The sequence below is a fragment of the Prionailurus bengalensis genome, chromosome X (genome assembly GCF_016509475.1).
Source record: "Prionailurus bengalensis isolate Pbe53 chromosome X, Fcat_Pben_1.1_paternal_pri, whole genome shotgun sequence".
Taxonomy (NCBI): domain Eukaryota; kingdom Metazoa; phylum Chordata; class Mammalia; order Carnivora; family Felidae; genus Prionailurus; species Prionailurus bengalensis.
Genome location: NC_057361.1, coordinates 29,978,568 through 30,000,384, shown reverse-complemented (window position 1 = coordinate 30,000,384; position 21,817 = coordinate 29,978,568).

Sequence of the window (21,817 nt, the reverse complement as noted above, 5' to 3'; positions counted from 1 at the left end):
CTATTTGGATGCCTTTTATTTATTTTTCTTGCTAGCCACTCTAGATAGGACTTGCAGTATTATGTTGAACAGGAGTGGTGAAAGTGGACACAATTGTCTTGTTCTTGATTTTAGGGAAAAAGCTTTCAAGCTTTTACCATTGAGTATGATGTTAGCTTTGGGATTGTCATATGTCATCTTTATTAGGTTTAGGTACATTCTTTCTCTGTGCAATATATTGAAACTATTTATGACGAAAGAATGTTATACTTTTCAAATGCTTTTTCTTCATCTATTGAGATAAACAGTGACTTTTAACCTTTCATTCTATTAATGTGGTGTTACCACCTTTTTTGATTTGTGTGTGTTGAGCCACACAATATATTGAAACTATTTATGACGAAAGAATGTTATACTTTTCAAATGCTTTTTCTTCATCTATTGAGATAAACAGTGACTTTTAACCTTTCATTCTATTAATGTGGTGTTACCACCTTTTTTGATTTGTGTGTGTTGAGCCATCCTTACATTCCAGGGGTGAATCCCACTTGATCATGGTGTATTATTCTTTAAATGTGCTGTTGAATTCAGTTTGTTAGTATTTTTTTGAGAATTACTGCATAGATATTCATCAGGGATATTGGCCTTTAATTTTCTTTTCTTGTATTGTCTTTATCTGGCTTTCATAAGAGTGTAATGTTGGCCTCTTAAGGTGAGCTTGGGAATGTTTCCTCTTCAATTTTTTATAAGAGTTTGAGGATTGATACAAATTCTTCTCCTTTTCTTTTTTTTTTAAGGAGAGAGAGAGAGAGAGAGTGCCTGCATGCACATGAGTGGGGAGGGACAGAGGGAGAGGGAGAGGGAGACAGGATCTTAAACAGGCTCCATGCCCAGCATGGAACCCAATGCAGGGCTCGATATCATGACCGTGACATCATGATCTGAGCTGAAATTGAGAGTTGGATGCTTAACCAACTGAGACACACAGGCACCCCAACACAAATTTATCTTTAAATGTTTAATTTTTTTTAATGTTTATTTTTGAGAGAGAGAGAGAGAGAAAGAGGGAGAGCGTGAGCCGGGGAGGGGCAGAGAGAGAAGGAGACACAGAATCCAAAGCAGGCTCCAAGATCCTCACTGTCAGCACAGAGCCCGATGCAGGGCTCAAACATATGAGCCATGAGATCATGACCTGAGCCGAAGTTGGACGCTTAACTAACTGAGCCACCCAGGCACCCCTTGTCTTTAAATGTTTAGTAGAATTCTCCAGGGAAACCATATGGTCTTGGACCTTTCTTTTTTGGGAAATTTTTGATAACTGATTCATTCTCTTTAGTCATTTTTTGTCTGTTCAGATTTTCTGTTTCTTCATGATTCAGTCTTAGTGGGTTGTATTTCTAGGAATTTATCCCTTTCTTCTAGGAGACCTCCAATTTATTAGCATATAGTTGTTTATAGTAGTCTCTTATGATCCTTTGTATTTCTGTGGTATCAGTTGTAAGGTTTCCTCTTTCATTTCTTATTTTGTATATTTTAATCTTCTCTCTTTTTCTTAGTCTAGATAAAAGTTTGTCAATTTTGTTTAGCTTTTCAAAAAACCTCTTACTTTATTCATCTTTTTGGTTTTTTTTCTTGTCTCTGTTATATTGGTTTCTCTGATCTTATTTACTTTCTTCTGCTAACTTTGGGCTTGGTTTGCTCTCCTTTTTCTAGTTCCTTGAGGTGTAAAGTTAGGTTGTTTATTTGGGATCTTTTTTCTTGATGTAGGTGTCAATTACTATAAACTTCCCTCTTTTTTTGAAAGTTTATTTATTTTTGAAAGAGATAGAGAGAGAAAGAGAGATCACATGAGTGAGCAGGGGGAGGGGTAGAAAGAGGAGAGAATCCCAAGAGGCTCCATGCTGTCAACACAGAGCCTGATGCTCATGAGATCATGACCTGAGCCAAAATCAAGAGCTGGATGCACTTCCCTCTTAAAATTGCTTTTGCTACATCCCATAAGTTTTGTGTTTTGTATTTTTATTGTTATTTGTTCAATATATTTTTTATTTTCTTTATTCTTTGACACATTGTCAGAAGTGTGTTGTTTAATTTTCACATGTTTATATTTTCCAGCTTTCCTCCTGGTATTGATTTCTAGTTTCATACCATTGTGTTTGAAAAAAAACACTTGATATGATTTCAGTTTTATTAAATTTGGAAAGACTTGTTTTGTGACCTGTCATATAATCTATCCTGGAGAATGTTCTGTGTGTGCTTGAGAAGAATGTGTATTCTGCTGCTGTTGGGTGGAATGTTCTGTATATGTCTCTTAGGTCCATTTGATCTGCAGTTCAAGTCTAATGTCATGTATTTATTTTGACAGAGGTAGAGGGAGCACGAGCAGTGGAGGGTCAGAGAGAGAGAGAGAGAGAGACACAGAGAGAGAGAGAATCCCAAGCAATGCAGAGCCTAACATGGGACTCAAACGTACAAAACTGTGAGATCATGACTTGAGCCAAAATCAGGAGTCAGACAGATAACCTACTAAGTTACCCAGGTACCCCTCAAGTCTAATGCTCTCTTACTGATATTCCATCTGGATGATTTATCTATTTCTGAAAGTGAGGTATAGGGGTTCTTTGCTACCATTCTATTGTTGTCTATTTCTTCCTTCTGATCTATTAGTATTTGCTTAATATATTAATATGTGGTGATGTTGGGTTCATATATGTTTATGATTGTTGCATACTGTTGATGAATTGACTGCTTTATCATTATATGATAACCTTCTTCATCACTTGTTACTGTTTTTTGTTTAAAATCTATTTTGTCTGATAGAAGTACAGCTACCCCTACTCTCTTTTCGTTGTCACTTCATGTAATAACTTTTTTTCATCCCTTTACTTTGAGTTTATAAGGGCTTCTAAATTTTTTTAACGTTTATTTATTATTGAAAGACAGAGAGACACAGAGCATGAGCAGGGGAGGGGTAGAGAGAGGGGGAGACACAAAATCTGAAGCAGGCTCCAGGATCTGAGCTGTCAGCCCCGAGCCGGATGTGGGGCTCGAACTCAAGATCTGTGAGATCATGACCTGAGCTGAAGTCAGTTGCCTAACCAACTGAGCCACCCAGGCGCCCCCACAGTTAAGGGCTTCTAATGCCATTTTATTGGTTTCTGACTGTTTTGTAGTTCCCGTGTTCTCTTTTTCTTCTCTTGCTCTCTTCTTTTGTGAATTGATGATTCTCTGTAGTCATGTGCTTTGATTCTCTTCTATTTTTCTTTTGTGAAACCATTGTAGGTTTTGCTCCATAGTTACCATGAGGCTTACATAAACATCTTATAGATATAGCAATCTATTTTATGATTATAACTTTGGTTGTATACAAAAACTCTACCCTTTATCTCCCTTTTTATGTTTTTGATGTCACTCTTACCTCTTTTTATATTGTATATTCATTAACAAGTTATTGTAGCTATAGCTATTTTTGTAATCCTGTCCTTTAGGCTTTATAGTAGAATTAGTTGGTTAAGATACCACTATATGATAGTATTAGAGTGTTCTGAAAATTGTCTATATACTTAGCTTTACCAGTGAGTTGTATATTCATATGTTTTCATATTACTAATTAACGTCCTTTGATTTCAGCTTAAGAAACTCAGCATTTCTTGTGAAGCACTTCTAGTGGTGACAAACTCCCTCAGATTTTGTTTGGGAAAATTTTTTATCTTTTATTTCTGGAAGACAGCTTTTCTGGATAGAGTAGTCTTAATTGGTATTTATTTATTTATTTATTTCAGCACTTTGAATAAATCATTCAACTTTTCTGGGCTTTTAAGTTTTGGGCTGAAAATCCTCTAATTGGCTTATGAGAGTTCTAAGTTACAAGTCTTTTTCTCTTGATAATTTCAAGATTTTCTTTTTATTTGATTTTTTAATATGAAAATTATTGTCAAATTGGTTTCCATATAACATGCAGTGCTCCTCCCAACAGGTGCCCTCCTCAGCGCCCATCACCCACCCACCTCTCCCTCCCACTCCCCATCAACTCTCAGTTTATTCTCAGTTTTTAAGAGTCTCTTATAGTTTGGCTCTCTCCCACTGTAACTTTTTTTCCCCCTTCCCCTCCCCCATGGTCTTCTGTTATGTTTCTCAGGATCCACATATGAGTGAAAACATATGGTATCTGTCTTTCTCTGACTGACTTATTTCAGTTAGCATAACACTCTCTATTTTCATCCACGTTGCTACAAATGGACAGACTGAAATCTTTCTCATTGCCAAGTAGTATTCCATTGTAGATACAAACCACAATTTCTTTATTTTTATTTTTCAAAATTTACATCCAAATTAGTTAGCATATAGTGCAACAATTATTTCAGGAGTAGACTCCTTAGGTCCCTTACCCATTTATCCCATCCCCCCTCCCACAACCCTCCCGTAACACTCAGTTTGTTCTCCAATTTTATGAAACTCTTCTGTTTTGTCCCCCTCCCTGTTTTCATATTATTTTTGTTTCCCTTCCCTTATGTTCATCTGTTTTGTCTCTTAAAGTCCTCATATGAGTGAAGTCATATGATTTTTGTCTTACTCTGACTGACTAATTTCACTTAGCATAATACCCTCCAGTTCCATAAGTATCTGTTCATGTCTTCTGCCCATTTCTTCACTGGGTTATTTGTTTTTCGGGTGTGGAGTTTGGTGAGCTCTTTATAGATTTTGGATACTAGCCCTTTGTCCGATATGTCATTTGCAAATATCTTTTCCCATTCTGTTGGTTGCCTTTTAGTTTTGTTGGTTGTTTCCTTTGCAGTGCAGAAGATTTTTATCTTCGTGAGGTCCCAATAGTTCATTTTTGCTTTGAATTCCCTTGCCTTTGGGGATGTGTCAAGTAAGAAATTGCTGTGGCTGAGGTCAGAGAGGTCTTTTCCTGATTTCTCCTCTAGGGTTTTGATGGTTTCCTGTCTCACATGTAGGTCCTTTATCCATTTTGAGTTTGTTTTTGTGAATGGTGTAAGAAAGTGGTCTAGTTTCATTCTTCTGCATGTTGCTGTCCAGCTCTCCCAGCACCATTTGTTAAAGAGACTGTCTTTTTTCCATTGGATATTCTTTCCTGCTTTGTCAAAGATTAGTTGGCCATAATTTTGTGGGTCCAATTCTGGAGTCTCTCTTCTATTCCATTGGTCTAAGTGTCTGTTTTTGTGCCAAAACCCATGCTGTCTTGATGATTACAGCTTTGTAGTAGAGGCTAAAGACTGGGATTGTGATGCCTCCCGCTTGGGTCTTCTTCAGTATTACTTTGGCTATTTGGGGCCATTTGTGGTTCCATACAAATTTTAGGATTGCTTGTTCTAGCTTCGAGAAGAATGCTGGTGCAATTTTGATTGGGATTGCATTGAATGTGTAGATTGCTTTGGGAAGTATTGACATTTTAACAATATTTATTCTTCCAATCCATGAGCACGAGTTGTTTTTCCATTTCTTTGTATCTTCTTCAATTTCCTTCATAAGCTTTCTGTAGTTTTCAGCATACAGATCTTTTACATTTTTGGTTAGGTTTATTCCTAGGTATTTTATGCTACTTGGTGCAATTGTGAATGGGATCAGTTTCTTTATTTGTCTTTCTGTTGCTTCATTATTAGTGTATAAAAATGAAACTGATTTCTGCACATTGATTTTGTGTCCTGCGACTTTGCTGAATTCACGTATCGGTTCTAGCAGACTTTTGGTGGAGTCTCTCAGGTTTTCCATGTATAGTATCATGTCATCTTCAGAAAGTGAAAGCTTGACTTCATCTTTGCCAATTTTGATGCCTTTGACTTCCTTTTGTTGTCTGATTTCTGATTCCAGCACTTCCAACCCTATGTTAAACAACAGCAGTGAGAGTGGACATCCCTGTCATGTTCCTGATCTCAGGGGAAAAGCTCTCAGTTATTTCCCATTGAGGATGATATTAGCTGTGGGCTTTTCATAAATGGTTTTTATGATGTTTAAGTATGTTCCTTCTATCCCGACTTTCTCGAGGGTTTTTATTAAGAAAGGATGCTGAATTTTGTCAAATGCTTTTTCTGCATCGATTAACAGGATCATATGGTTCTTATCTTTTCTTTTATTAATGTGATGTATCACATTGATTGATTTGCGAATGTTGACCCAGCCCTGCAGCCCAGAAATGAATCCCACTTGATCATGGTAAGTAATTCTTTTTATATACTGTTGAATTTGTTTTTCTAGTATCTTGTTGAGAAGTTTTACATCCATATTCATCAGGGATATTGGTCTGTAGTTCCCTTTTTTTATTGGGTCTCTGTCTTGTTTGGGAATCAAAGTAATGCTGGCTTCAGAGAATGGGTCTGGAAGTTTTCCTTCCCTTTATATGTTTTGGAACAGCTTGATATGGATAGGTATTGTCTCTGCTTTAAATGTCTGATAGAATTCCCCAGGGAAGACATCTGCTTCTGGACTCTTATTTGTTGGGAGATTTTTGGTAACTGGTTCAATGTCTTCGCTGGTTATGGGGCTGTTCAAGTTTTCTATTTCTTCCTGTTTGAGTTTTGGAAGGGGGTGGGTGTTTAGGAATTTGTCCATTTCTTCCAGGTTGTCCAGTTTATTGGCATATAATTATCATAGTATTCCCTGATAATTGCTTGTATTTCTGAGGGATTGGTTGTAATAATTCCAATTTTCCTCATGATTTTATCTATTTGGGTCATCTCCCTTTTCTTTTTGAGAAGCCTGGCTAGAGGTTTGTCAATTTTGTTTATTTTTTCAAAAAACCAACTCTTGGTTTCATTGATCTGTTCTACAGGTTTTTTTTTTGGCTACTATATTGTTTATTTCTGCTCTGATCTTTATTATTTCTCTTTTTCTGGCGGGTTTGGGGTGTCTTTGCTGTTCTGCTTCTAGTTCCTTTAGGTGTGCTGTTAGATTCTGTATTTGGGATTTTTCTTGTTTCTTGAGATAGGCCTGGATTGAAGTGTAATTTCCTCTCAGGACTGCCTTTGCTGCATCCCAAAGGGTTTGGATTGTTGTATTTTCATTTTCTTTGTTTCCATATATTTTTTAATTTCTTCTCTAATTGCCTGGTTGACCCATTCATTCTTTAGTAAGGTGTTCTTTAACCTCCATGCTTTTGGAGGTTTTTCCAGATGTTTTCCTGTGGCTGATTTCAAGTGTGTTAGCATTGTGGTCTGAAAGTGTGCATGACGTGATCTCAATTCTTGTGAACTTATGAAGGGCTGTTTTGTGACCCAGTATATGATCTATCTTGGTGAATGTTCCATGTGCACTCGAGAAGAAAGTATATTGTGTTGCTTTGGGATGCAGAGTTCTAAATATATCTGTCAAGTCCATCTGATCCAATCAGGGCCCTTGTATCTTTATTGATCCTGTGTCTAGATGATCTATCCATTGTTGTAAGTGGGGTGTTAAAGTCCCCTGCAATTACCACATTCTTATCAATAGGTTGCTTCTGTTTGAGATGATTTGTTGTGTGTATGGGGGCTTCCGTATTCGGTGCAAAGACATTTATAATTATTAGCTCTTCCTAATGGATAGACCCTGTAATTATTATATAATGCCCTTCTTCATCTCTTGTTCCAGCCTTTAATTTAAAGTCTAGTTTGTCTGATATAAGTATGGCTACTCCAGCTTTCTTTGGACTTTCAGTAGCATGACAGTTCTCCATCCCCTCACTTTCAATCTGAAGGTGTCCTCAGGTCTAAAATGAGTCTCTTGTAGACAGCAAATGGATTGGTCTTGTTGTTTTATCCATCGTGGTACCCTGTGTCTTTTGGTTGGAGCATTTAGTCCATTTACATTCAGTGTTATTATAGAAAGATATGGTTTTTGAGTCATTGTTATGTCTGTAGGTTTCATGCTTGTAGTGCTGTCTCCGGTACTTTGTGGTCCTTGCAACATTTCACTCACTAAATCCCCCTTAGAATCTCTTGTAGGGCTGGTTTAGTGGTGATGAATTCCTTCAGTTTTTGTTTGTTTGGGAAAACTTTCACCTCTCCTTCTATTCTGAATGACAGACTTACTGGATAACGGATTCCTGGCTGCATATTTTTTCTGTTCATCACGTTGAAGATTTCTTGCCATTCCTTTCTGCCCCGCCAAGTTTCAGTAGATAGGTCTGCCACTAGTCTTATGGGTCTCCCTTTGTAAGTTAGAGCCTATTTTTCCCTAGCTGCTTTTAGAGTTTTCTCTTTATCCTTGTATTTTGGCAGTTTCAGTATGATATGTCATGAAGATCGATTCAAGTTACGTCTGAAGGGAGTTCTCTGTGCCTCTTGGACTTCAATGCCTTTTTCCTTTTCCAGATCAGGGAAGTTCTCAGCTATGATTTCTTCAAGTACACCTTCAGCCCCTTTCTCTCTCTCTTCCTCTCCTGGAATTCCTATGATACGGATATTGTTACCTTTGATTCCATCACTTAGTTCTCTAATTCTCCCCTCAATCTCCTTTATTTTTGTCTCTCTCTTTTTCTCAGCTTCCTCTTTTTCCATAATTTTATGTTCTAATTCACCTATTCTCTCTTCTGCCTCTTCAATCCGTGCTGCGGTCACCTCCATTTTATTTTGCACCTCATTTATAGCATTTTTTTTAGCTCCTCATGACTATTTCTTAGTCCCTTGATCTCTGTAGCAATAGATTCTCTGCTGTCCTCTATGCTTTTTTCAAGCCCAGCGATTAATTGTATGACTATCTTTCTAAATTCTTGTTCCGTTTTAATGCTTCAATCGTTTTTGATCAATTCGTTAGCTTTTGCTATTTCCTGGAGTTTCTTTTGAGTAGAATTTTTCCGTTTCATCATTTTGGGTAGTCCCTGCTGTAGCTCCAAACTGCAGGGCATTTTCCCTGTGCTGTCTGGAGAAACTTGTGTTGGTGGGCGGGGCTGCAGTCAGACTAGATGTGTGCTCCCAGCCCATGGCTGGGGCCACAGTCAGACTGGTGTGTACCTTATCTTCCCTTCTCCCATGGGCTGGACTCACTGTGAAGTGGTGAGTCCATCTGGGCTACTTGCACATCGGCAGGCTTGTGGTTCTGCTTGGATGGGATCTGGCCAAGGGCATATTAGCCGGGGTAGATCTGCAAGGTGCATTGGGGTTGGAGGGGCAGGCTTACCTTGCTTTGTCTTCGGTGGCCCTCTGCAGGAGGGGCCCTGCAGCACCGGGAGGGAGGCAAGCCTGTCGGAAGGATGGATCCACAGAATCACAGCGTGGGGCATTTGTGGGTGCAAGCAAGTTCAGTGAAGGGAATTGGTTCCCTTTGGAATTTCGGCTGGGGGATGGGAGAGGGAAATGGCGCTTGCCACAGTGCATCTTCCCCCGTTGAGCTGAGCTCTGTCTTCCAGGGCTCAGCCACTCTCTCTCCTGGCGTCCTCTCGCCCTCCCCACTCTTAGAGAGCAGAGCTTTTGACTTTTAACATTCCAGATGTTAAGTCCCGCTGGCTGTCAGAACTCTCGGAGTCTGGCCCCTTCGCTTTTGCAAGCTGGACTTCTGGGGCTCTGCCTTGCCAGGTGGGCTGCCCCTCCACTTTTCTTTGATTTTTTATAAGTTTTATTATCAGGTGTCCTTGGAAGGAACTCTTTAAATTGATTTTGTTTGTTGACCTATATGCTCTATAAACTTGAATATCTGTGTCTCTCTCCAGGTTTGTTAGGTTCTCAGACATTTTTTTTTTTCTAAATAAGCTGTCTGCCCGTCTCCCTCTCTTCTCCTTGTGGAACTCCAATAATTTGAAAATTGTTTCTTTTAATGATATCTCATGGATCTCATAAAGTTTCTTTACTCTTTTCATTCTTTTGTTGTTGGTATTGTTATTGATCTTTTCTCCATAATTTTAAAGTTCCTGTCTTCTAATACAGACTATATCTTCTGCTCGGTCCATTCTCCTATTGATGTCCTTACTGCATTTTTTAATTTCATTAATTATGTACTTCATCTCCAGAAGTTCTCTTTGATTCTTTTTATCATTTCTACACTTTTGTTAAAGTTCTCATTTTGTTCATGTATTGTTTTCTTGATTTCATTATATTGTCTTTCTGTGTTTTCATGTAGCTCATTGAATTCCCTTAAAATAGCTATTTTGAATTTTTTATTAGGTAAATCACAAACCTCTGTGTGTTTGGGATTAGGTACTAGAATATTATTGTAATCCTTTGGTGGTGTCATGTTACCTTGAAGTTTGAATGTTCCTTGCACTGTTGCCTTTGCAGTTGAAATAGCAGCCACATTTTTAGTCTTTACTAATTACCTAGGGAGAGAAATACCTTCCATCAGCCCTGTTTGGGATTTGGAGGCTATCTCCGACTTTCTACGGGTGTACCTCTCCATGCTTGTTGTTCTCTCTTGTGGCAGAATTCTTTTTTTTAATTGTTTATTTATTTTTTTTATTTTTTTATTTTTTATTTTTTCAACGTTTATTTATTTTTGGGACACAGAGAGACAGAGCATGAACGGGGGAGGGGCAGAGAGAGAGGGAGACACAGAATCGGAAACAGGCTCCAGGCTCTGAGCCATCAGCCCAGAGCCTGATGTGGGGCTCGAACTCCCGGACCGCGAGATCGTGACCTGGCTGAAGTCGGACGCTTAACCGACTGCGCCACCCAGGCGCCCCTGATTGTTTATTTTTGAGAGAAACAGAGACATAATTCCAGTGGGTTAGGGGAAGAGAGAGAGGGAGACACAGAATCCAAAGCTGGCTCCAGGCTCTGAGCTGTCAGCCTAGAACCCGACACGGGACTTGAACTCACGAGCCGTGAGATCATGACCTGAGCCAAAGTCAAATGCTTAACTGACTGAGCCAGTTCAACTGACTGAGAATTCTTGTGGCAGAATTCTTAAGCTTGTATGCCTTTACTGGATCCTGCAAGGTGCCGGCCCATGTGCTGACAGGCTTTCTTTTGTTTTCCAAAGTTTGGACCTAATGCTCAAATTTGTGGTCCCTCCCTTGCTCATAGATTCTGACCAGCTTGGTATGTGTGCTTTCTAGCCATCTACCAAAGCTCTCTCTCACCACTGCCATTGGAAGTTCACAGAGGGAGATAACCACAGAGTGGGAAGGTGTGTGGGTGAGGCACATGGAATACTGGGGATGCCCATAGGCCAGATGGGGAAAATAAGTGGGCAAGGCATCCCCAGAGGCTCTTGGGTAGACTTCTTGATGGAGTCTAAAATGCATTTTGTAGGATTCAGTTCCTTTTAATGACCTGTGAGAGTCCTATATGCCTTTGTTTCAGTCTCTCCAAATCCTCTATCCATGTGCCTCATGACTCAGTACTATGGATGTGGTGAGAGAGAAATGGGCCTCTTTGGCAGCATCCTGCACATCTGTATAAGGTGGGGGACAACAGCCCATTTTCATACTACGGTCTTCCCATTTATTTTATCTGTAATATTTACCAATTGCTATATTTCCCTAAGCCCTAATTTCCTCATCTCTCTAATAAATATAAAGATAGTACCTATCTTAATTGGGTTATTTTGAAGATTAGACAAAATAAGACAGATAATGGTACTTCATATATAGAGTGTGCTCCAAACATGAAAACCATCATCATGGTTGCTTTTTGTTATTATTGTTAAATTTGCTATTATTATTATTATTGTTGTTGTTGTTGTTGTTGTTGTTAACTTTCAGTTTTATGACAAGTAGAATCTTATTTCAATGTCCATCTCACATGCCATCAGTCCTATATAAACTTCTCTGACAATTTCCTCTAAAAGTGATTTGTTCCTACTCTAAATTCTTACAGTGTACATTATCTGATGTATTTATTTGACATTCATGTTTGAGTTTATTTGACTGTGTCATCTGTCTAACTAGGCTATAAAGTTATATAAGGATTGTTGTTTATATATTTGTGAACCTCCCTCCTAGGAATTAACATAATGCACTATCCAGAAAAAGTGTTTCATGAAAATGTGTTGAATGGTTAAAAGACTGAGTTAATCACTAACTCTACTGTAGCTCTGCTGATATATGGACAAAGGTCATAACTATATTTGAACCTACTGTGAAATTCTATGTTTCATAATGTTCAGAGTTTATGAATTTTCATGTTGGCTGTTGGTTAAAAAGATATTGTAAAATAACTTGGACAATTTTTTAAGTTTAAAGAGATTAATAAATGTTTTCTTCCATTTATTAGTTTATATGTATTCAGAATTGCCTCTAGAACTTCTAGTATCCTGGCATGTGTAGCTACAGGAAGCTATTTAGGTGAATGTAGATACCTGTTATTTCTGAGCCCTACCTATACTTGAAAGCAAAAAGATGGTTATAGTAATAATAATGCCATGCATTTTTATAGTGCCCTATCATTATTTCAGAGACCTCAACTGTCTTCATGTAGTCATGTAACACAGCAAGGAAATTCATATTATATGTGCAGTCCCAAGGATATTTTTTTAATCACTTTGAATTTTACCAACCTTATTATTCATGGCTGATTAATAAAAACCTGTGTTGGGGGATGGTCCTGAGGTTGGCTTCTAGCAATACAGGGACTCGGATTGTGAGGGTTAAAGGTAGATTTCATGAGTAAAGAAAAAAGGAATCTAGGATAGGGTTGTTGAGGAGGAAAAACCAGGATAGAGAAATCACAAAATAGGAAAGAGACACTGAAATGAGAATGTTATAGAAGCAACTTTTCTTTTTTTTCCTCATAGCTATATTCCTCTTCTTTGTTTCTCCCAACTTCTTTTTTTAATCCACATATTACTAATAGTGGAAACCTTTAGCTAGGAATAAGAAGGATACCTCCATGGGTAGCGCAGTAGTACTGTCATTCATTTCTGTACTTAGTCTACAGCACTGCCCTCTCTGCGATTTAACCCATTAGTCACAAAATCCCAAAGTAAGATTGAGAATGGCAAGGGCAGACAGGGGACTGCTGCTGAGTGCTGAGGAGGAGGATCCTAGTGGGAGGAGGATGAAGTCAGGCAACAAATTCCAGAGTGAGAAGAAAAGGTGAGCACCCGTGGCTGCTCCACACTAGGATGCCATTCCCATTACAACAAAACAAAACAAAACAAAACAAAACAAAACAAAACACAATAAAATGATATTTGGAGAAGGAAACTGTAAGTTAGGGATAGCTTTGCTTGGTTTCTTGATGCCTTGATGCCTTTATTAGTCTTCTAGAATTTTTCATGATGCCACAGAAGATACATTAAAAATTGGGAACTAAAGGTACATGATAGATCATAGCAGGTAAATTCAATAGCATGTGTTCAGTCTTCACTCTTAAGTTTTATCTTATTTAATTTCTAGAAATGTATTCTACTGCCCTTCTTATTTCCTAGATTTTGAAAATAAATATAACATAAATCTAGAATTAACCAACCTCTAATTTGTGGCTCTGGAATCTGATTCTCTCATTCTTATTTTACCAGCCCTCTCTGATCATTTTTTGTCCTTAAAAATAATGCTCTTCATTTCTCTAGGTAAAAAAAAAATCTAAATTTAAAATATTTTACAATATTAATAATTTCATCATGGACAAGAGATATGAAATTTTATGTATATGATTATACATTTTTAAAATTACACTTGTATAAAACTTTTTTGGCAGTGAGTTGGTCCAGAACTGATCCAAAATGAAGTCAATAGTCTAGTTACCTTTTTAAGAATACACTGGAACAAAGCTTTAATTTAAGTCCTTCTCACTGTTTATACCTTGAGTCCATAGTGTAAACCTCAAACAATAATAAACTCCTTTTTCCAAGGCCACATAGAGGAGGTTAAAAAATCACTGCTCTTATAAGGAGTCACTCTACTATTGTACAATTTGAACAAATAAGAAGGATCAAGTCTACTAGCTCTTCATTCTGCTACCTAATTTTTCCTGCTTTATCCATGTTAAAGGAACAAACTCTCAACCACATTATAGTAAAAATAAGTGATTTAAGGTTTAGGTGGTAGAGAAGGTCACCTGTCAATATGCAGTGAAACAATTTAACTGATTTTTTTTCTCTTCTTTTTTTTTCTTTAACTGATTTTGAGACTTCACTAGAGTTACCTGCCCTCCAATTTTGTCAGCACTGTATGTCAGACACTGTGCTCAGTGCTTTCCAAATATTTCTAATGGGTCTTCACAATAATTATGTGAGATATGTTTTAGTATTTTCTTTTTACAGATCAGGAAATTGATGCACAGACTTAGCAACTGGTGGCACTAGAATTTAAATCCATCCAAATTGATTTAACTTTGTTTGGCTCTTATACTTTTTAACCACACCTTTTATAAGATATGCAAACAATTTTCAGTACAATATTAAATCTAGTGAAATATTTCTTATGCTCTTTAATGACAGAGTAACAAAAATGCAGGCTTCAACAATACAAATTGCTGGAAACCATGATTCCAGCACCTAGTGGCATAATGCAACTATGGTGTAGAATGTATATAGAAAGAAGATTAATGAGGACTATAATTACCCTGACTCTTCACCCACATGGCTGACTTGTGCTAGTTCTGAATTGTGCTAGCACCTTTAGGGGCACTATGCAAGCCATTAGATGTTATGTCTCAGAATTTTTAGACAGAGATGTCATTACTGGTGGACTCAACCATGGAAGTGTTACACCAGAGGAGAAAGCTGAAAACAGAAGTTAGGAAAACTAGCCCAAAACTGAGAGCTAGGAGATAGCAAAGAAAATCACAGAAGAGAGGTTAATAGACAGAAATAAAAGAGGATCAGTGAGGATGAGAGGAAGTTTCAGCATGAGAGGAGAGTGGGAAGCAAGATGATTCATGATTCATGTTGCAAAATTTGCCATGTTCTTAACGCAAACATTTCTGTGGACTTCAACATGTAAAGAACATAGTCTTTATAGATTACATTTTTACCCATGTAAATATTGCACTGAAAATTATATACATCCACAACTGAAAATAGAAAGGCTAAAGTTTTGCTGAGTTTTCCTGGTGAAATCTGGTTACATTGTCGAACAAAGGCCAATTTACAATGTGAATACACATTTGGGTTCAATCTCCTCATCTATAGCTGCCATAACGATCAGTTATGAGCTAGAACTATTCTTTCTTATACAATGATAGAGTCCATGTCTCCTTGAACCACTTCTAATTCTCCTATTGGTACAGTTACATTAGGTCTTGGTGTACAGATAGCCAAACAGTACTCAGATGGACTAACTGTGAAAATGGTGGTAAAATAGATTGGAGACACAAGAAAAGGGCAAAGCCTCTCACTTTGTGACACTAATTTCTCAGATCAAAACCAGTAACCTATGTCAGAAGGGCTGAGTAGTGGAAATGTTTCAGACAGAAAGTTATATTTGGTCCTCTATACAGGTGGACTTCCCTTGTTTATGGTATGTTAGATGTCAGTTTGTCTCTCTTTTCCTTAATTTTTTCTTAGTGGTTATTTATTTTTGAGAGAGAAAGAGACAGACAGAATGCAAGCAAGGGAGAGGCAGAAAGAAAGGGAGACACGAATCCAAAACAGGTTCCAGGATCTGAGCTGGCGGCACAGAGCCCCACACAAGGCTCAAACCTACGAACAGCGAGATCACGACCTGAGCTGAAGTCAGTCTCTTCATCGTCTGAGCCACCCAGGTGCCCCTCACTTTGTCTCTTTTTAAATAGTTCTGTGTTTTATAGGCTTCTTAGCTGAGGCTGCTGGTGGGAGTAGAAAAATATTTCATGGGGTAATAGAATTTTTGAATTGTATTGCAACTGACATCAAGTGGTGTTATTTTGTATGGAAGGATGGAAAAAGTTTATGAATCAATGTCACTGTATCCCAGTGGGGATCATAGTTATCCTAATTATAGGAAATATAACATAGGCATATGATGAATTTGCATGATAACTTATAGAGATGTGGATGAAAAAATCACATTTGTGCTTATAGCCCTGAATATCAATTTTAATGCTTAGAGCATGAGAAACATTGAATTAGACCAAAGAAAGCAGCCAGCCATGGGAATGTGTACAACCAGAGATCTTGGTTTTCAAATGGTTCTGTCTTTACAACAATTATTAAACATTTAGCTGTGGTGAATAATTCTAAAGTATTTCTGCTTTTTTTCTAAGATTTATCTTAGAAAATTTTAATATTAGACCTCTTTATTCTTAATGTAAAGCATTAGATTTCTTACTGTTGTTAGGCTTAAACAAAGTAATAAATGTGGATACTCCCACCACAAGGTCTGCCACACAGTATATTACACTGAAATATACTGCTGGATTTGAATAAAACTTTTCCTTGATCAAACGTAACATAATCTGCTATTCAAAAGTTCAAGGCAAAAATGTGACCACCCATCTCCCTCTTTTCCAAACTGATTATTTTTATGTTCCCACTGAAGAGCTTTCATTCTCAAGCCTTTGCTTATTGATCTTACAACTCTCCATAGGGCAGCTTTTTATAATATGACTCCATATTGGCCATATTGGCTATTGAGCTGTAGAAGTAGTAGAAGGGAAGTCTGAAAATATAGGTTAAGGAATCATCAAAATAGACTAGATCATTAAATGTATGAAAATTGGCAAGGCCCATATGAATTGTAGTGCAGACAGAGTAGAACATAGAGCTATTACAGTATTTGGGGGCTGTGTGAGTAGGAAGAAGAGTGAAATAGACAGAAAGTGGAATATCATGATAATTAAGTACTAAAGAAGCCAAAAGGAGAAATACACACACACACACACACACACACACACACACACACACACACACATATAAAATATATCTTAAAGTCATGGGATTATTTTGCTTACCAGGCTACTTTCTAGTACATGAGGGATATCATTTCTTGGATTATCTATGGATTGGTAGGACATGTAATTTTGGCCAGTGATATATGAGTGGATTTAACGTATGTCACTTCTAAGCTGGAACAATTAACTGGTGTGAGATACTTCAGAGTTCTGTTTTCTATCTAGTTTGGTAAATGACAGTGTTCATGATTGTGGCTGTTCCTCCATTTTGAGTCCCTAAGTGAGATGAGAAAACCTTGCTTCCTCATGCCCCAACTAACCCATGATGGTCTTATTTCATGAGAGAGAAATAAATTTGCTGTGATAAGTCCTTAGACTTTTTAAATTAGTTGCAAGTGAACACATCTTATTTGCATAATGTATTTTCACTGATCAGAGTTGGTGGGTGGGTGGAAAATGGCTCATTTAGCAAAAATGCAAGGGAATTGATAAAGGAGGCAAGGGTATGAAAGTTAGCTCATTAGATATATTAATATCTATTGCCTATCTATATATATATATACACATATATTTATGTATACGGTTGTATATATATTATATATAACTATATAAAGAGACATATAAAACTATATATAAAGAGGCATATGTATAAAGTTATAATATATGTATTATAAAACCATAATATATATTAGAAACTATTATCGAACTCCTGTCTCTCTCTCTCTCTCTCTCTCTCTCTCTCTCTCTCTCTCTATATATATATATATATATATATATATATATATATATAAATCAAATTCCTCTCTATATATACAGAATGGGAGGGAATGGGAGGGGGGAACATTTTGTGCATTTTTTGTATTGTGGGTAAAACATGAATAAGAAGCATGTTATGGAGGAAGTGAGTGATGAAGGCATTCATAGGCATTCCTCTGAAATATTTGGCTATAAAAGGAAGGAGAAGAATAACAGAGCATTAGAGGAAGCATCAGAAGTGGGTAAACTTTGATTTTTTTTTCTTCCAAAGAATGAGAAGATCAGTAACTATCTGCAAAAAGGGAAAAACCGATCGATCATAAATGAGGGAGAGTTATAGAGGAAGGATGGATAGTGCTAGAACACCTGGGATGAGAGAGTGTGGCAAGGTTCTAAGATTCAGGATTGGATGGGATGGTATTTAATTCAGAGATGGGTTACTTAGGTTTATTCAGGAGGAGGGTTGCCCCCTTTCTTTGTTAGTGGGAGGAAAATGAGAGATATAGAAACAAGAATGTGTTCAGTATCAACATCAAAATTGCATGTTACATTTTATCAAGACAGGGTGGTAGATTTCAAATTCCTATATTTTAAATCCCATGATATGAATGCTAATCACTATCATTATTCTGGCATAATGCATACTGTGGACAGCACCCACTCTGTGCTCAGAGCTTCCCATGCTGTACTTCTCAACTTCTGAAGCAATGTTTCTCAGAGACATTTGCAGTGTGTACTTCATACCCTGAGTTTTAAAAACCACAAAATTATATCCAGAGCAGCTACCAATTTGCAAAGGGTCTATCACCTTGAAAAGAATAATTTGCCATTAGTGCAAAGTTTACCTAACAAACAGATTTCTACTGTGAGAGGAAGAATATGTGGGAGCAAAATTATAGAGGGAAAAATAAAGTCTACCTAACGCCTTGATGTGAAAATTAGACCAGTGTATAACTCAGAAATTACATATAAATGCCAAGGTCTAAACCAGTGATTCTCAAGTTTTGGTGGGCATCAGAATCACCTGGTAAGCTTGTTAAAATTGCAGGTGTTGGGAATCATACTGAAATTTTCTGTGTCAAAATATTGAAGGGAGATGTCCAAGCTTTTTGTCCAAGTGCTGTGTGGTCCTGAATAGACTGCGTGTACTAGTTAGGGACCAAGAAAGCTAGGATACTAGACCACAGAATGTTAATATCTAAAAGGGATCTTGGTGTTTGTCTTCTCACATCTTCACATTTTATCAGTGTGGGACTGTTGCCTAAAAGGTGTATGAATCCTTTTTATGGTCACAAAGTGAAACACAGGGGCTGACAGTTGAAACCAAGATTTTTACTTCGACTCCTATGTTTAACATTGAACATACTCATATGGCTTTTTTTCTGCTGCAATCATTCTACCATCTTCCTGGAAAATGTTACTTCATGTATCTCTAGACATTCTGCTTTTCTCTAAGTGCTTTAATTTATAAGGGAAAAGAAAAGCTGCCTACCTACAGGTTGTGGGTTGATTTCCTGAATTTTATATGTTTGTGAAAGGGGCAGATTGCACATGTACATGGAATGGTTTGAAGTACTACTCTCTTAAACATGTACTTGCTGTCTTCCCTGTGTTCCCACGTGACCCCATGAACACATTTTCTCTATTTCCTCCAGAAGAAATTAATTTGGGGGGTTAAGTAATTTCTTTTTACTGTGGTTCTTTAAAAGATTGCTATGTTGGAAAAAGCTGACTCATCTTACCAGTAGCTTCACAAAACAAATGGGTTTTTCATTGTTTCCTTCTGTGATTAGAAGGCTTCAGGGCAGAAAGAAACTGTTAGAGACCTTTTATCTGAGGAGAAAAATATATTGATACTATATAGTGAGGTGGAGAGTGAAAAGAGAGATTGAGAGGACACTAAAGATAAATAGTTTATTGAACAATATTTCTGGGGACTGGCCCAAGATGTGCCTCACAAAACATATTGAGGAGTGGAGGAGGAGAGAAGCCTACCATTGAATATTTTCTGCCTTTTTCATCATCAAATGAGAAGTTAAACCTAAGTCAACATGTTTATAAACAACTCCACATATTAAATCCTTTCTATTTGAAATACCTAACATGGTTTCTCTTTTTTCTTGCTTGTACCCTGTACTGCTATAACAACTCTATTAGGGGATGTATTCTAAACTTTGTTAAAGAGAAAACATATTTGGTTATTATATATTATTGTTCTTGTTTGAGTCATTCATATTTATGAACTATTTAGCTTATTTTTGTTTTTTTAAAAACAAATTCTCATGAGCTACAATTCTATAAACAAAAATGAAAGTATAAACTATTGAGTGAAAAAAAATAAAGGATTTGGTTAACAACTAAGTAAAGCCTGCATATCAAGAAAAAAATAGTTGAACAGTTCAAAATACAGATAGGAAAATTATATGAACAGGTGATTTGGAGAAACATCAAATAGTAATATACAATAATGGGAAATTAGTGAATTGGGGTACTTCACTTTAAAGTATCAATGGCACACTGTTTTTTATTTTCCATTACATTGACAAAAATGAAAAAGAATTCCATCATCCAGACTTGGCAAAGCTGTGGAGACATACACATTCTCATATATTTTTTGAGAGCATGTGAATTAGCATATCATCTTTTAAAAAATGTTTATTTATTTTTAGAGAGAGAGAGCCCACATGAGTAAGGAGAGGGGCAGAGAGAGAGGGAGAGAGATAATCCCAAGCAGGCTCCATATTCAGTGTGGAGCCTGACATGGGGCTTGATCTCACGACCCTGAGATCATGACCTGAGCCTAAATGAGGAGTCCAGTGCTTAACCGACTGAGACACCCTGGTGTCTCAGCCTATCATCTGGGGGGAGGAGGGTTATCATCATGTACCACAACTTAAAGTGTCCACGTCTTTGATACAGAAATGACATTTCTAGAATGCATGCTGAAAAAAGCCCTTGCATTTGCACAAACCTAAATAATTAGATTTTAATAAATTTATGGTATGTCAATTTAATGGAAAATTAAGCAATCGTGTAAAAGAATGAGTAAGAGTTTTATATACTAAAATAGAGAGCTCTAAGACTCATTTTATAAAAAAAAAAACTAGTAGAACAATAATAAGTATTATGAGTCTTGAGGTGCCTGGGTGTCTCAGTCGGTTGAGCATCTGACTTCAGCTCAGGTTGTGATCTCACAGTTCATGTTGAGCTCTGTGCTGCCTACGTGGGGCCTGCTTTGGATTCTGTGTGTCTCTCTTTCTCTGCCCCTCCCCCATTCGCGCTCTGTCTCTCTCTCGCAAAAATAAATAAAAACATTAAAAATTTATAAAAAAATAAGTATTACAAGCCTATTTATGATTTTGCCAATTTATATTTTGCTAAAATATTGTATTCCATATGGTACTAGAAAATATATAGGTAAGATGTTTAGGATGGCACTACAATGAATGCTATTAATGCATTGTCCAGAATCCTGATTAAAATGGAAGGATTTTACCCCACTTCTCAGCTTCTCAGTGGGTGGGCTGCCTGCTGACAACTGTAGGCTCTCAGTCTTTTCTGGAAATTGCTCTTATAGAGAGTCCTGCTTCACTCAAGATCACAGGGCCTGCATGTAATAACTACTCATTATTACATTTAAAAGTGAGAAATCATTGTTCTCTTTGTGCTACTGATACATATCATTGGCCACTTTTCTTCCTTAAGCTATATTTTGACCATCTTTTCTCTTCTCTTCTCTTCTCTCCTCTCCTCTCCTCTCCTCTCCTCTCCTCTCCTCTCCTTCCTCTCCTCTCCTCTCCTCTCCTCTCCTCTCCTCTCCTCTCCTCTCCTCTTCTCTTCTGTTCTCTTCTCTTCTCTTCTCTTCTCTTCTCTTCTCTTCTCTTTTCCCTTCCCTTCCCTTCCCTTCCCTTCCCTTCCCTTCCCTTCCCTTCCCTTCCCTTCCTTCCCTTCCGTTCTCTTCTGTTCCCTTCTCTTCTGTCTGTTCTAATGCTCTCCAGACCCTGAAACCTTAGCTTGTCAAGAACATATTCTAAAGCCTACTACTTGAGGAGCACCTGGGTGGCTCAGTCAGTTGAGTGTCTGACTCTTGATTTCAGCTCAAGTCATAATTTCAAGGTTGTGGGATCAAGCCCTGTGTCTGGCTCTGTGCTGAGAGTGGAGCCTGCTTAAGAGTCTCTCCCTCTGTCCGTATGCCCCTCTCCCCTGCTCACTCTCTCTCTCTCTCTAAAAATAAATGAATAAAAATAATTTAAAAAATGAAAACTACTACTTGATTTTTGAAGTAACCTAGCTCTCAATCTCTACCCTAGGATATTTTAGAAATTTCAGTTTCCTTCATATAAGATTTTGGTCGGTGTAATTCTTATTATATAAGAGCGTAAGGTATTAAAATTTTTTTCTGT